Source organism: Adiantum capillus-veneris, chromosome 17, assembly GCF_014529385.1.
Source record: "Adiantum capillus-veneris isolate H3 chromosome 17, ASM1452938v2, whole genome shotgun sequence".
Classification (NCBI taxonomy): domain Eukaryota; kingdom Viridiplantae; phylum Streptophyta; class Polypodiopsida; order Polypodiales; family Pteridaceae; genus Adiantum; species Adiantum capillus-veneris.
The window spans coordinates 1405441-1417991 of NC_140947.1; positions in this window are offsets into that span (position 1 = coordinate 1405441).

The window sequence follows — 12551 nt, forward strand, 5'->3', positions numbered from 1 at the left end:
TAGTGAGTTCGATCACTGTCTATATACAAAGAAGGCTAAGGATGGCAGTTGGCTGATCCTTATTTTGTATGTGGATGACATGTTGATTGCGGGCAAGCACTTGGAAGAAATTTCAGCTTCGAAGTCAAAGATGGCAAAATCATTTGACATGAAAGACATGGGTGAGGCAAGTCATATACTTGGTATGCGCATTGAGAGAGACAGATCAAAGAAGTTGATTTGGTTATCTCAAACAGAGTATATTGACAAGGTTTTGCAACGTTTCAACATGGAGAAGGGAAAGGCATTGAGTGTTCCATTGCCACCATATGTGAAACTTAGCAAACAAGATTTTCCTGTGTCTGAGGAAGAACAGGCTGAAATGGATAAGATTCCATATGCGTCTGCAGTGGGTAGTTTGATGTATGCAATTATTGCTACTCGCCCAAACATTGCATTTGCAGTGGGAGTAGTAAGTCGATACATGTCAAACCCAGGCAAGAAACATTGGGAGGCAGTGAAAGGAATATTGAGATACCTGAAAGCTACAAAGAGTATGCGTATATGCTATGGGAGTCAGGAGCTAAGTGTAAAGGGTTTTACAGACTCAGATTATGCAGGTGACTTAGACAACCGAAGGTCTACGTCAGGGTATGTCTTTACATTGGCTGGTGGAGCAGTATCATGGCGTTCTAGATTACAAGATTGTGTTACTCAGTCTACTACAGAGGCTGAATATGTTGCAGCATCAGAGGCATGCAAAGAATCAATTTGGCTTAATCGACTAGTAACAGATTTGGGAATCAAAGAAGAGATGCCTGTGTTATATTGTGATAGTCAAAGTGCTATACAATTGGCTCGCAATCCAGTTTATCACTCAAAGACAAAGCATGTGGATGTGAAGTATCATTTCATCAGGGAAATGCTCGAGGATAAGCTTCTCAAAGTTCACACCACAGAAAATCCTGCTGATCTACTTACAAAAAAACTTCCCTCAGAGAGCTTTGCGCATTTTTGCAAGCAGTTAGGTGTAGGGTAGTACATCACTTCTCTACATCTCTTGTATATTAGCTTGTATAGTAGCTTCTCTGACACTTAAAGTACCACATTGGACTTTAAGTGGGAGGTTGTTGGGGTATAAAGCCCAATGTGGTCGCCCAGGTAAGTGGGCGGGCCGCCAGGTATGTACACATATTCTTTTGTAAAAACCTAATAAGAACTCACTATGCTCTACACATTACAGTAGAGCGAGTTCACCATATCCTCGTGCTCTTCTTCTCGCACTCTCTCTCGCGTCGCACTTCCGCTCGTACTCCTTCAGTACATGTATCAATTTTGATCCGATTGAACCCAAAATTGCCCTGTGGCTTTATATTATGTTAGTCTATCAATATATAAGTTCAAAAGTCAAATTTGATGTCTCTGGATAGTAGAAGTAAATAATCACGATTATTTACTTTTGTTAGTTTTTTGCACTTTTTGATTGGTTTGGAAAATATACAACTTCTTAGAGTCCCTCGACAAGTTTCAACAAGTTTGGACAAAATCTGATCAAGTTTATCAATAGTTTGTCCGCAGACTCTGATTTCAAGAATCTGGCTTAAGTCTCACTTTTGGGATCCAAATTTCAAGAAAATGGATTTGTGAGGTCTACTTGATGTGCTTGACCTTGTGGTATACTGAAATTTGCAAAATCATCAAGTTTTGAAGCAGATGTAAATAATCGCGATTATTTACTCCAACTATATTTTTGCAAGTTTTTGCCCCAACTTTGGCACAGACCTGTTAAGCACCTTAAGTTAAGGTCACTAGCCATTTTCATCAAGTTTGGATAATTTTTGGTCAAATGGTCATCAATTATCTGTCCCGCATACTAACTTTGCAATTTTAGTCACAAATTTCACTCCAGTGGTCCAAATCTTACCAAATTTGGTTTGTGGGCTTATTATAACATGGTGAAGCTAGTGGTATGCTGACTTGGTCAAAAAAGTTGAAAAAGTGGGCAGATGTAAATAATTGCGATTATTTACTTCTAATAAATTTTTGTAAATTTTTGGTCAACTGAGCATATACACATGTGTATCACATCAACGTAAGTCTATGAATCAAATTTCAAAAAGTTTGGATAAATTTTTCTCCAATTTATACTCAAGATTCAAAAAGTCAATACAAACTTTAGTTTTTACCCAGTTTTTTGCCAGTTTAGTGATCCAAATTTCTTGGGCCTTTACAAAAGTTGTTTGTACACATGCAATGAGTCAATGGTATGAACCTTGGTTAGTTTAGAGCAGAAAGTTAATAATCACGATTATTAACTTTAGGCTTGAAATGAGCATTTTTTTGCAATTTTCTCAAGGACAGTCTTTATATGATGTATTTTAAGCCTATGAATCAAGTCAAAACTTAATTTGCCCTAAAATATCAAGAAAAAGTAAATATTCTGAGTTTTGGCCAACTCTTGAAATTTTTTACCTCGAAGTGTCTTTGAGCTTACCCACTGGTTCAGACGCTTACTCTCCAGTCGGATTGAGTGGATTCGAGTCTTTTCGAGCTATTTCTAGCCGTAGACCTGAAATTCTGCAACTTTCAATAACAACTCACACTTGATTCTTTCAGAGAGAGCAATGTTCTGAAATCCACCTTGGATCCTACTTACCCTACTCCTAGATTCTCAAGCAATGGGGTTGTGGAAAGTGCCACAAACACTCTTTTTCTTGTGTTTTTTATGTTTTTCAGAGCCTTGACCTTAAGACTTGTCTCGTCTACCAATCATTCTCCAAATACTAATCTAAATCTATAGTCCTACAATCCTAAAGGTACTCAGCAAGTACGATTACTTCCAAGCTACCTCTACACAGCAAAAGACGACAATCTTAAGCTATTCGGTTTCTAAAAGAAAGTTTTGAACTCTAGGTAACCTAGAGGAAGTTAAAGGACAACTACACAAGACGCTCATGTTTTTCCCTAGTTTAGGTCTCTTCGATCCCCGGCAATGGCGCCAAATGTGGAATGCATGTCTAACCTCACCATCCTATCTTATTGCAGTATTAGCGAGAACCACGATTAAATTGTCAATCCATGGGACAAAGCTGACTCGACTAGTGCATAGAGGCTACAAGAGGTTGTAAATCTCTCGAAAAACGACTAACAATTCGCATCTAACTCAAGGTACACTCAAGTGATTGAAATCACCAAAAGCCAATCGGTAAGCAAATCACATCCGTTACAGCATCAAATGACATCCAAACGTAACGAAACTTCTAGGACAAGTTTATAAAACCTAAGCACACACGCTTACGGTCTCAAACCCCACTTTAGGTCAAGTTCCAAAATCGTGATTATTAACAGCAGTGGATTTTGACCTAGTCGTTTTTGTCCCAAAATGCATCTAAATGTTTAGCAATGATGCCCCAATACCCCGCCTATGCTTAGTTTTTGATTTAAAAGTGTAAATTCCTAGTTATGATGAAATTAGGCCGCAGGTCGATGACACCAAAAGCTACAAAATACTGTGAATGGCTTAAAATGTGTAGATCTCTTACGTGCGATTGTAACGCAATCACAATGTGACAATTGGAGAGGGAGTAGGAAGCACGAGAAGGAGAGAAGTGAGCGTCGTTAGCTGACGCTGTGTATTTCTTATCCAAAACTTATAAAAATATTACAAAAATTGGCTTTTATACCTTAGCCAAGGTTTTTGGGTGGTCAAAACTAATAATCTGGAGTTCTACCAAAGCTGGCTGATGACTGGCTGATACAATCTAGAAGCTTGTAGCCCCGCTCATTAATTACAGAGTTTATCCGAGAAAGTAGGAGTTACAATATTCTTGATTCATCAAAATAATAAATGTTTTACAAAGAGAACTCCAAAAAATGGTGTTCGTGTTAGCTTGCTGCTAACATTGGTTTTCTCGGCCTCAATTGGAGGGCATGGAAAAATCCCAATTGGATGGGATTTTGTACGACTTGCAGCCAGGGAAGTGAGGTTCTAGCACAATTTTGCAGCTCAACCAATGGGTCTTCGAACACACATTGACAAGGCTCTCAAGCAAGAGGGGGGAAATGATCATTTTAAAATTTCTTTGGTGAATCTAGGACATTACAAAGGGGTGTAATTCCTAGAGACGTCCATGTGACAAGCAGATAGCCCCACATGTAGGTGTGCACACAAAAGAGCAAGTTTTTATATATAGGAACGTGACCGTAAGGGTATATGAAATGGGGAGAGACCTCCTCTTGAGCTCCGAGCCACGGCGGTGGTGCATGTTTGCAATAAGGGTATACGCAATGGGAAGAGACCTCCTCTGGAGCTCCTAGCCATGGTGGTCGTGTGCGTTGGCATTGTGTACATTGTGCAAGTGGGTGTTGATAGTGGTTTTGGTGCTCGTAGGTGGTGCACGGTGGTGATGGTGGTGGCCAGTAGTGGTGGATGAAGGCTATACACGTGTTGATGTGGTGGTCTACATGGGATTGGTCTAGCGCTGAAAGGGCCCCAATCTTTTGAATGAGAAGCCCCCCCCCCTCCCCCCACCACTAGTGAGGTTGCTAGTGCTTGGGGTGAGGGTGGGTTCATGAGAAGAGGGAGAGAGATGAAACCCCAAAGGGCACAAGCGAGGAGGCTCCAAGACAAGGGGAAAGGGTTCCCATGGAGGACCAAAGAGGGTCGGACAAAGTGGGAATACCAGGGGATGGCACCCACCAAGAGTTAGATTCCAAGTGATCCAGAGATCGGACAAAGGGTAGAGCATGAAAACGGGACCAAGGTTTCCAAAATTGAACTTCTAGTGGAACTATTGAAAGTGAAGTTTCTAGAAATGAGCAAAGCCTCCCTGTAAAGACCATTTTTGTATCATTTTAGGGGTTCTTTTTTGCCATTTTTTGGGGAATGAATTGCAGGGAGAGCTATTGGGTGTGTATGAATCTTTGATGAGATTTTGGGCACTGGGAAAACTGACAGAAGACATTGTGGATTTGGGGGTTCTCTTTTTCTTTGAGGTTTGTTCTTCAGAGTAGTTTTGTGAGGTTGAAAAGAGCATCAAGAGCACAAAAGAATTGGACGGCGATGAAACTTAGGGAACCTTTCTAATACAAGGGTTGCAATTTGAAGGTCATACTGAAGTGGGCGTATGCAATGGAATTGTAAAGGATCAATCAAATATCTTAAGTTGTATCACCTGTTAGTTGACATCATCTCTTGAGTTTGAATCCTATGTTTCTTACCTCGTTATCAATTAATAGCGTTCTTATTTGCAATCTTTTCTCTTAAACTCTCTCTAATCACCATTATTATGTGTATTAAAACTTAATTAAGTCTATATACACTCATCTATCCTAATTTGAATGTTTGCTAAGCTCTTGTCTATAGACAGAGGCCCGATGCTTTCCCGGTCAACCCTGGAGTACCACGGACTCCGGCAACGTGCACTCAAGGAGTATAAAAAATTTAATTACAGCAGATTCAAAGATGAACTTTGAAAGTATGTGCATGTGTGTTTGAACGTGTGTGTCATATTAAAAATAAAAAAAGGATTTGACTTGCACTACTAGTTGAAGAAGGGAAAGGAAATCTAGTTCAATATGATAATATATTCATTGCTTCAAATTCTTCTATATGTGTGTGCATGATGGGCCATATGGCTTAGCATGTGTTTGGGAAAGGGGAAAATGAGAAAAAAAAAAGAACTTTAAATTATTTGTGCAATCAATGTCTCTTGTGCGGAATGCATTAAAAAAAAGGAAAAGTTTCTTTTGTGCTATGTTATAATGTATTGAGCATGCATCCTATAGGAAAGTGGTAAGGTAGGTCCAATAAAATCTATCCAACCCTTGGCGAATTCCCTTGCTCCCATAATTGGTCGTAATGGAATTTCCTTATGTTTCATAGGAGCTTTGGTGTGCTAGAAATTGTCACATTGCATAATATATTGCCATGCATCCATGAACAAGGTAGGCCACCATATTCCTACAAGAAGTATTGTTGTCACAGGCTTTGTTTACAAAAAAATGCCCACCTACCTGAATAGCATGTGCTTGCTCAAGAAGTGGTAGGTACTCGTTTCCTTGTGGCACAAATTTGCAAATTGTCATCACTTTCCCTCTTAATGTAAAGGTGGTCTTCAATCATTATCTAGTTTTCACCTTCCATCTCGATCACTTTTTTTCTGGACCGGCTCATGTCTTTGGTAAGACTTCATGTTCCAGGTAGTTTATAATTTAATTACTCCACTTGGGTGCAATTGCTATTTTGAATAGTATTGATATTCAACAAGTGTCTGAATTGCACAACTGTCACATGAACTAACATGGTCATGAGCACTTCTCTACATATGAGGCCAATATACTCCCAGTCTCAATCGTTGAAATGTCTATATTTTCTTCATTGTGAATTCTCATTGTTTGTACATGAGCTTGTCTCAAGTACACACTTTTATCTACTGGCTATATACATAGCCTAAGTATTCCATCATTCCCATGCTTATATATCTATATTGCTATTAGCACAAGTGATTGTGTTTTCTCAATGACTATCTACCTTGTAATCTACAATGAATCAATGGTGAGCTGATTGTGGACCTTCTATAGTAACCATAATGGGCCATAAAAGGCTTGTACCTCTCTAGCTTTTGTGTTGTGTTTCTCGAAGAGAATGCACATGTAATTCATTCATGTGAATTTCTAAGAATTGCCTTAGATACTCTTTGAATGTGTGACTCATTAGCCTCTGGAATGTGGCAGGTGCATTGGTCAAGCCAAATGGAATCACTCAATAAGAAAATAGGCCCCATTTTGTTGCAAAGGCCATAGTGAGCTGATTGTAGCCCCAAAAAGGCATCAAGAAAGCTATAATCTTCCTTGCCTGCAACTCTCTCGATCACATTATCTGTCATGGATAAAGGATAGTTATCTCTTATTGTGGTAGCATTTACCTATTTGAGATTTACACATACTTGCAATTTCCCATTATTTCTGGGTACTACTACAATGGACGACACCCAATCTGTGTGTTTAATCTCATAGATAAACTTTGCTTCTTTAAGCTTGTCTATCTCCTCCTTGATTTTCTTCATGAATGTCTCATTGTAAGTATAGGGTTGCCTGCAAGGTTTGGAATCACTATGAAGGGGTATCGTATGCTAGCATATACTTGGATCAACTTCCTTAAGGTCATTATATGACCATGCAAACACATCTCTATACTGCTTGAAAGTTGCTTTCAGAAGCTACTCTTTCTCCTCTGTAAGGTCCGTGGCTTTGTAAGATGGTTTTGGTTCTTGCTCTGGTTTAGCTAGTTACTCTTCTTAGCATTTTCAGGTCCATCATAAGGTGTACTTGGTTCTTTGAGTTCTCTCATTGGCTGTTGAACCATGATTTGTTTGTCTTGAATAGTGTACTTTTATAGTGAGAGGATATGTCAAATTTCTCTTCACTCTCTATCTTTGTTGTCTAAACTTCTTTAAAGGTTTGCTATATCCTTTGATATTCACATTTCCGCTTAGTTTTGAACATTTTTTATGATATTTCAATTGTATATTTGGGTTTTTCTTTGCTTCTTTTCTTTGGATCTATGCTTACAAAATCTAGTCTCAATGGTTTTTGTGTGATCTTGTTCGTGACACAGTGGTCTGCTTGCACGAGCATAATATACCGTGTTTTACTCTTCAATCAAGGCATTAGTTTCTCTTGTTTGTTTTGTTGTTTTCTTGTTTGTTTCATTTGATGTAGTTGGTAACTTCTTGATTTATCATTTGGAGAATCATGGAAGATTGCCTCCTACTGTTTTGATTTATCGTCATTTCTTGAGATACTCAATAGCTCATCCTGCACATTGGTGCAGCCAAAATTTGTACAAGCTGGGAAGTGTGCCATTCAGTGCTAAGGGTGCTAGCACGTGTAGGACAAAGTGAAGCAAATGAGGAAGACCTAGGCAGGTAGGTGATTGTTTTTGTGTATGCTTAATGAGGCTTTTTAGGCCATATGAGTTCCAAAATGGGCCAATTAAGATGATCGGTAAAGATGTTCAAAGTGATGGATTTTCTCCTTGGAATGTGGTGCTTGAGGTGTCTAGGAGCTGGTCCAGACGACTCATCAAACGGAGCTATGGAGGATTGCAAGTAGTGAAGTTTAAAGATGAAGTGCATTTGCAGATGCAAGATAGATAGGGCAAGTGATGGCGGGGGGTTAAATCTAATTTCAATGGTTGGATGTGCAAAGCTTATGACATGGAGCTTGTCAGTATTTTCAGATCATCAATCGGAGTCTTGGAGGCCAAGTTACAAATATTTGAAGATTTGCCAAGGGTCAATTCCATGGCAGTTTGATCCCTAATATGGTTGGGCCATCTAAAAACTTTTGGAGCTTGACAAGGTTTGTAGAGATAGAAGGTGATATATAGAGTTGACCAAAAGTAACTGCTGGTCAATTGGATTTTTGGTCAGCAAGATACTGACTGGGTGCATATGATTTTTTTGCCAAGTCTGAGCACTCGGTTCAAGGTCTCAAAGAAAACCAAATGTAGTGAGTATGTGGGAGTTTGAAGTCAAAGATGAGGGCCCTTAGCTAAAAGTGGTGGCCTAAGCATTGGAGCAAGGAGTAGGAGGTGGTGGTTAGTACAAGATGGCCCCTAAAGGGGATCTATTTTGGAGAATTGTGGAAATTTTGTGAGGTTTTTGGGGTCTCCAAGGAGGGAGGTCCCTGCCAATGGCACATGGCACATACAGTTCACCCATATGTGGCATGAGGCCAAAAGGCCATGGTGTATATATGCTGAGGTGAACCCCTCTCATGGGCATCACAAAGAAGAGCGTGAGATCCTAGAGCTTGAGGCTATGCTCATGGCTATGGATGTGGGTGCCTTGCATGCCCTCAGGTGCTGCTGCAGGTGTCCAGTGGTGGTTTTAGTTCTAGTGCTATTTACAATGGTGGACAATGGGGTGGCCGGTGTGGATGGCAGCGGCAAGTTGTGTACAATGATAGCATGATGATGTGGAAAGGGCTATAGGAAGCCTGTCTCACGCCCATTAGAGCCCCAAACTTTTTCAGGTGAGGACCAAGTGAAATGCTCCCAAGTGTATTGTAGGAGCTCCAAGGTGAATTCAAGGACATATAGGTCTGAACAAAAGACAACTCCAAAAAGAGTTGTAGATGGCAAATTCAAAGTGGAGTCAAAGGGCTCATGAAAGGGGCAGTCATAAGTGGACAAATCGAGGGAAATCAAGAGGGTGGGACAAGAGCAAGCCAATTTGAGCATCCAAAGAAAAAGGTAAGGGAGATAAAACAATAAAAAAATAAAAAAATTCAAAATGCCAAGGGGGCAACAAGCGACACCGCCCCCCCCCCCCCCCCCCCCCCCCCCCAAGCTCACAAAGAAAGAAAATTTCCATGCAAACCTTCTAATTAGGAAGTGGAAAAGTGTTCAATGCTCACCAATTTACCAAATAAGGAAGAACTTTCTTATGAAAAACCAAAGATGATCCATTTTTGGGCCTTTTTTGCACTATTGAAACTTACAGAATACAATTGTGGAGTCATTTTGTGTTGAAGTTTTCCATTTTGGCATTGTGATGGTTGTAATATATCTCTGCTAAGCAATACTAAGCCATTCCTCCACTTTTTAGTGTCATTTCTCCCCTTCCCCTCCCTTTTCTCTTACTCTTTGTGTGTGTGTTGGTGTCTGTGAATATGCATGCCCGCAGACTGTTGTGTGGGGCAAAGAGAGTGAAATTGGAGTGTGGTGTGACTTGGAGGTGATGTGTTGAGCCGTTGTGGTGCATTTGGGTTGATGGTGGTTTTTCCAAGCATGTGTGCATTGTTTTGGGTGCAAGCAATTATTTGTGGGTGCTAATTGATCATTTTTTAAGGTATTTTTTGAGAGGATAGGGGTGTTGTGGATACCCTATTCTATAGAGAGGAGATTGATTGTGTGTTGGGTGTGTTTCCCATTCCCCCTCTCCATCTTCTAGTGTCCCCATGGAGGAGCATATGATTTCTTGCCACTGCTTATTTGAGAAGTGAATTTTTCATAAACAAGAGATGACATCATGAGGGTATAGTCTGACTTTCACCGAAGAAGAAGACCTGGAGGAGTGGATGGCCGACTTTGAGCTATATATGCTATCATTGTATATGCCAAATGAAGATAATAAGATGCAGACGATCCCACTGCTGATGTGGGGGAGAGCAAAGACATGGTTTTACAGTTTGGAGGGAGAACCAAGGGTGATGTGGCCAGATTTGCGGGCCCGCCTTCTGTATGACTTTCACAAAGAGGTATCTCTTGTTGATTTGGATACGATTAAAGAATTTAAGGCAGGATGTGAACGAGGAGTTTGGAAATTTATGGCATGTTTGCATCCCAAAGCTTGAGAGGAGGTGGATTTTGAGAGCTTGGAGAATTACAATGGGGTGTTTGTTGCTATTGCATGAGGAAAGAGCAAGAAAATAAAATAAATATCAATTAAGGTGCATTGGATACGAGTTGATGGCTCCTAACTCTGTTTCAAGTCCAAGAGGAGAAGTTCAAACGGAGAATCAAGCAAATCTAGGTGTGCCAACCATTCCTCAACAATGGGTACGTATTGTTCAATATTTGATTGAGCAAATGAAAGAATTGTGTTTAAGTGTAATGGATAGAGGGAAGCCAAGGGCTAGAAGAGGAAAATCTAGGAAACTACCCGACATGTTTTATAATTGAGGAGAAGATGGTCACTATGCTCCAGATTTTCCTCATCCACCGAGGGAAAGAGGCAGCATGTACCCTTTGTTTGGTCATGTCAAAGGACAAGAACAGCTCAATGGTAAATGAGAGCATCAAGAAGCTGAAAATCAAGCACCGCATGCTCCATCAGGTAATGATGAAGTGTAGAGGGTTAACATTATTGGGGTTGATAAGCAGGAGGTCAATGTTATGGCCAACAAAAGAGCAAGGGGCTATCAAATCACAAGATGCCTTTGAAAAAATGAGGTTTGGATTTTCTTGGTCCGTTGCCCAAACCTACAAAGGGTAAAAAGTATATTGTGGTAGCTATTGACTACCTCACCAGGTGGGTTGAAGCTAAAGCAGTGAAGGAGGTAAATGCTCATACAGATGCTCAATTTGTTTTTGATTGTATATGCTGTCATTTTGGGGTGCCTTGGGTGCTCATTTTTTATTGAGCTCACCAAGTATGTACACAAGAAAATTGAAGAGTAGGAAGCTAACCTTGACAAGTGTTTATGGGCATACAAGACTTCTTACAAAGTAGCTATCAACTTTACTCCTTATGAGTTGGTTTATGGCAAGGAGGCAGTGTTGCATGGCACATGCAACTAGGTGCACTGAAAGGTTCCATCAGGTTTTTCCCAATGTTACTTATTTTCTAATGAGGATGAACGATCGTTTTCTAAGGAATAGAGTGAATGGAGTACGTCTCAAGCTTTATTTTGAGTGAGTTGGTGCCTGTCGTGCATCAAGTTTTGATAGAGAGGGTTGGGAGACCAACCTAAGTAGTATTTATACTTGCCATGAATAAAATTGTACATATGGTTTTTGATTTGCTCATAGTATTCTCAGTTTTAGCAGTTTCTAACTGAATAAAGATTTTTTGTAGTTAAACATGAATGCTCAACAAGGGGGTTGGGCAATGATGGTGCAACCAAAGTTGGTCCAAGATAGGAAGTGTTCCATGTAGTGCTAAGGGTGCTAGCAAGTGTAGGACAAAGTGCATAAGCAAATGAGGAAGATCGAAGCAGGCAGGTGACTGCTAAAGTGTATACTTGATGAGGTATTTTAGGCCAAATGAGCTGGAAAATGGGCCAATTAAGATGATCATAAATATGTTCAAAGTTTTGATTTTTTTCCTTGGAATGTAGTGCTTGAGGTGGTCTACGAACTGGTCCATATAGCTCATCAAACAAAGATATGGATTGCAAGATATTGAAGTTTAAAGCTCGAGTGCATTGCAAATATGAGATGGACAAGGAGTCAAAAAATCTGGTTTGAGTGGTTGGGTGTGTAGAGCTGATGATATGGTGCATGTCGGTCTTTTTAGATTGACAATCGGAGTCGTGAAGGCCAAGTTACAGAGGTTTGAAGGTTTTCCTAGGCTAGATTTTGTGGAAATTTGATCACTAAGGGGGTTGGGACATCTGAAGATTTTTGGAGCTCAACAAGGTTTGTAGATATAGCAGGTGATGTATGGAGTTGATCAAAAGCGGCTGCTAGTCAATTGGATTTTTGGTCAGCAGGATACGGCAGGATGAATTCGAGGTCCATTGTTGATCCATTGGGTGCAGATGATTCTTTTACCAAGTTTGAGCACTTGGTTCAAGGCCTCAAACAAAACCAAATGCAGTGAGGATGTGGGAGTTTGAAGTCAAAGATGAGGTTCTCAGATGAAAGTGGCAACCCGAGCATTGCAGCAAGGAGCAGGAGGTGGTGGTCAGTACAAGATGGCCCCTAAAGGAGATTTATTTTGAAATTTTGTGAGGTTTTTGGAGTCTTAAAGGAAGGAGGTCCCTGTCTCGACGCCACATGGTACACACAATTGGCCCATATGTGGTGTGAGGCCTAAAGGCCAAGGTGTATATATGCTGAG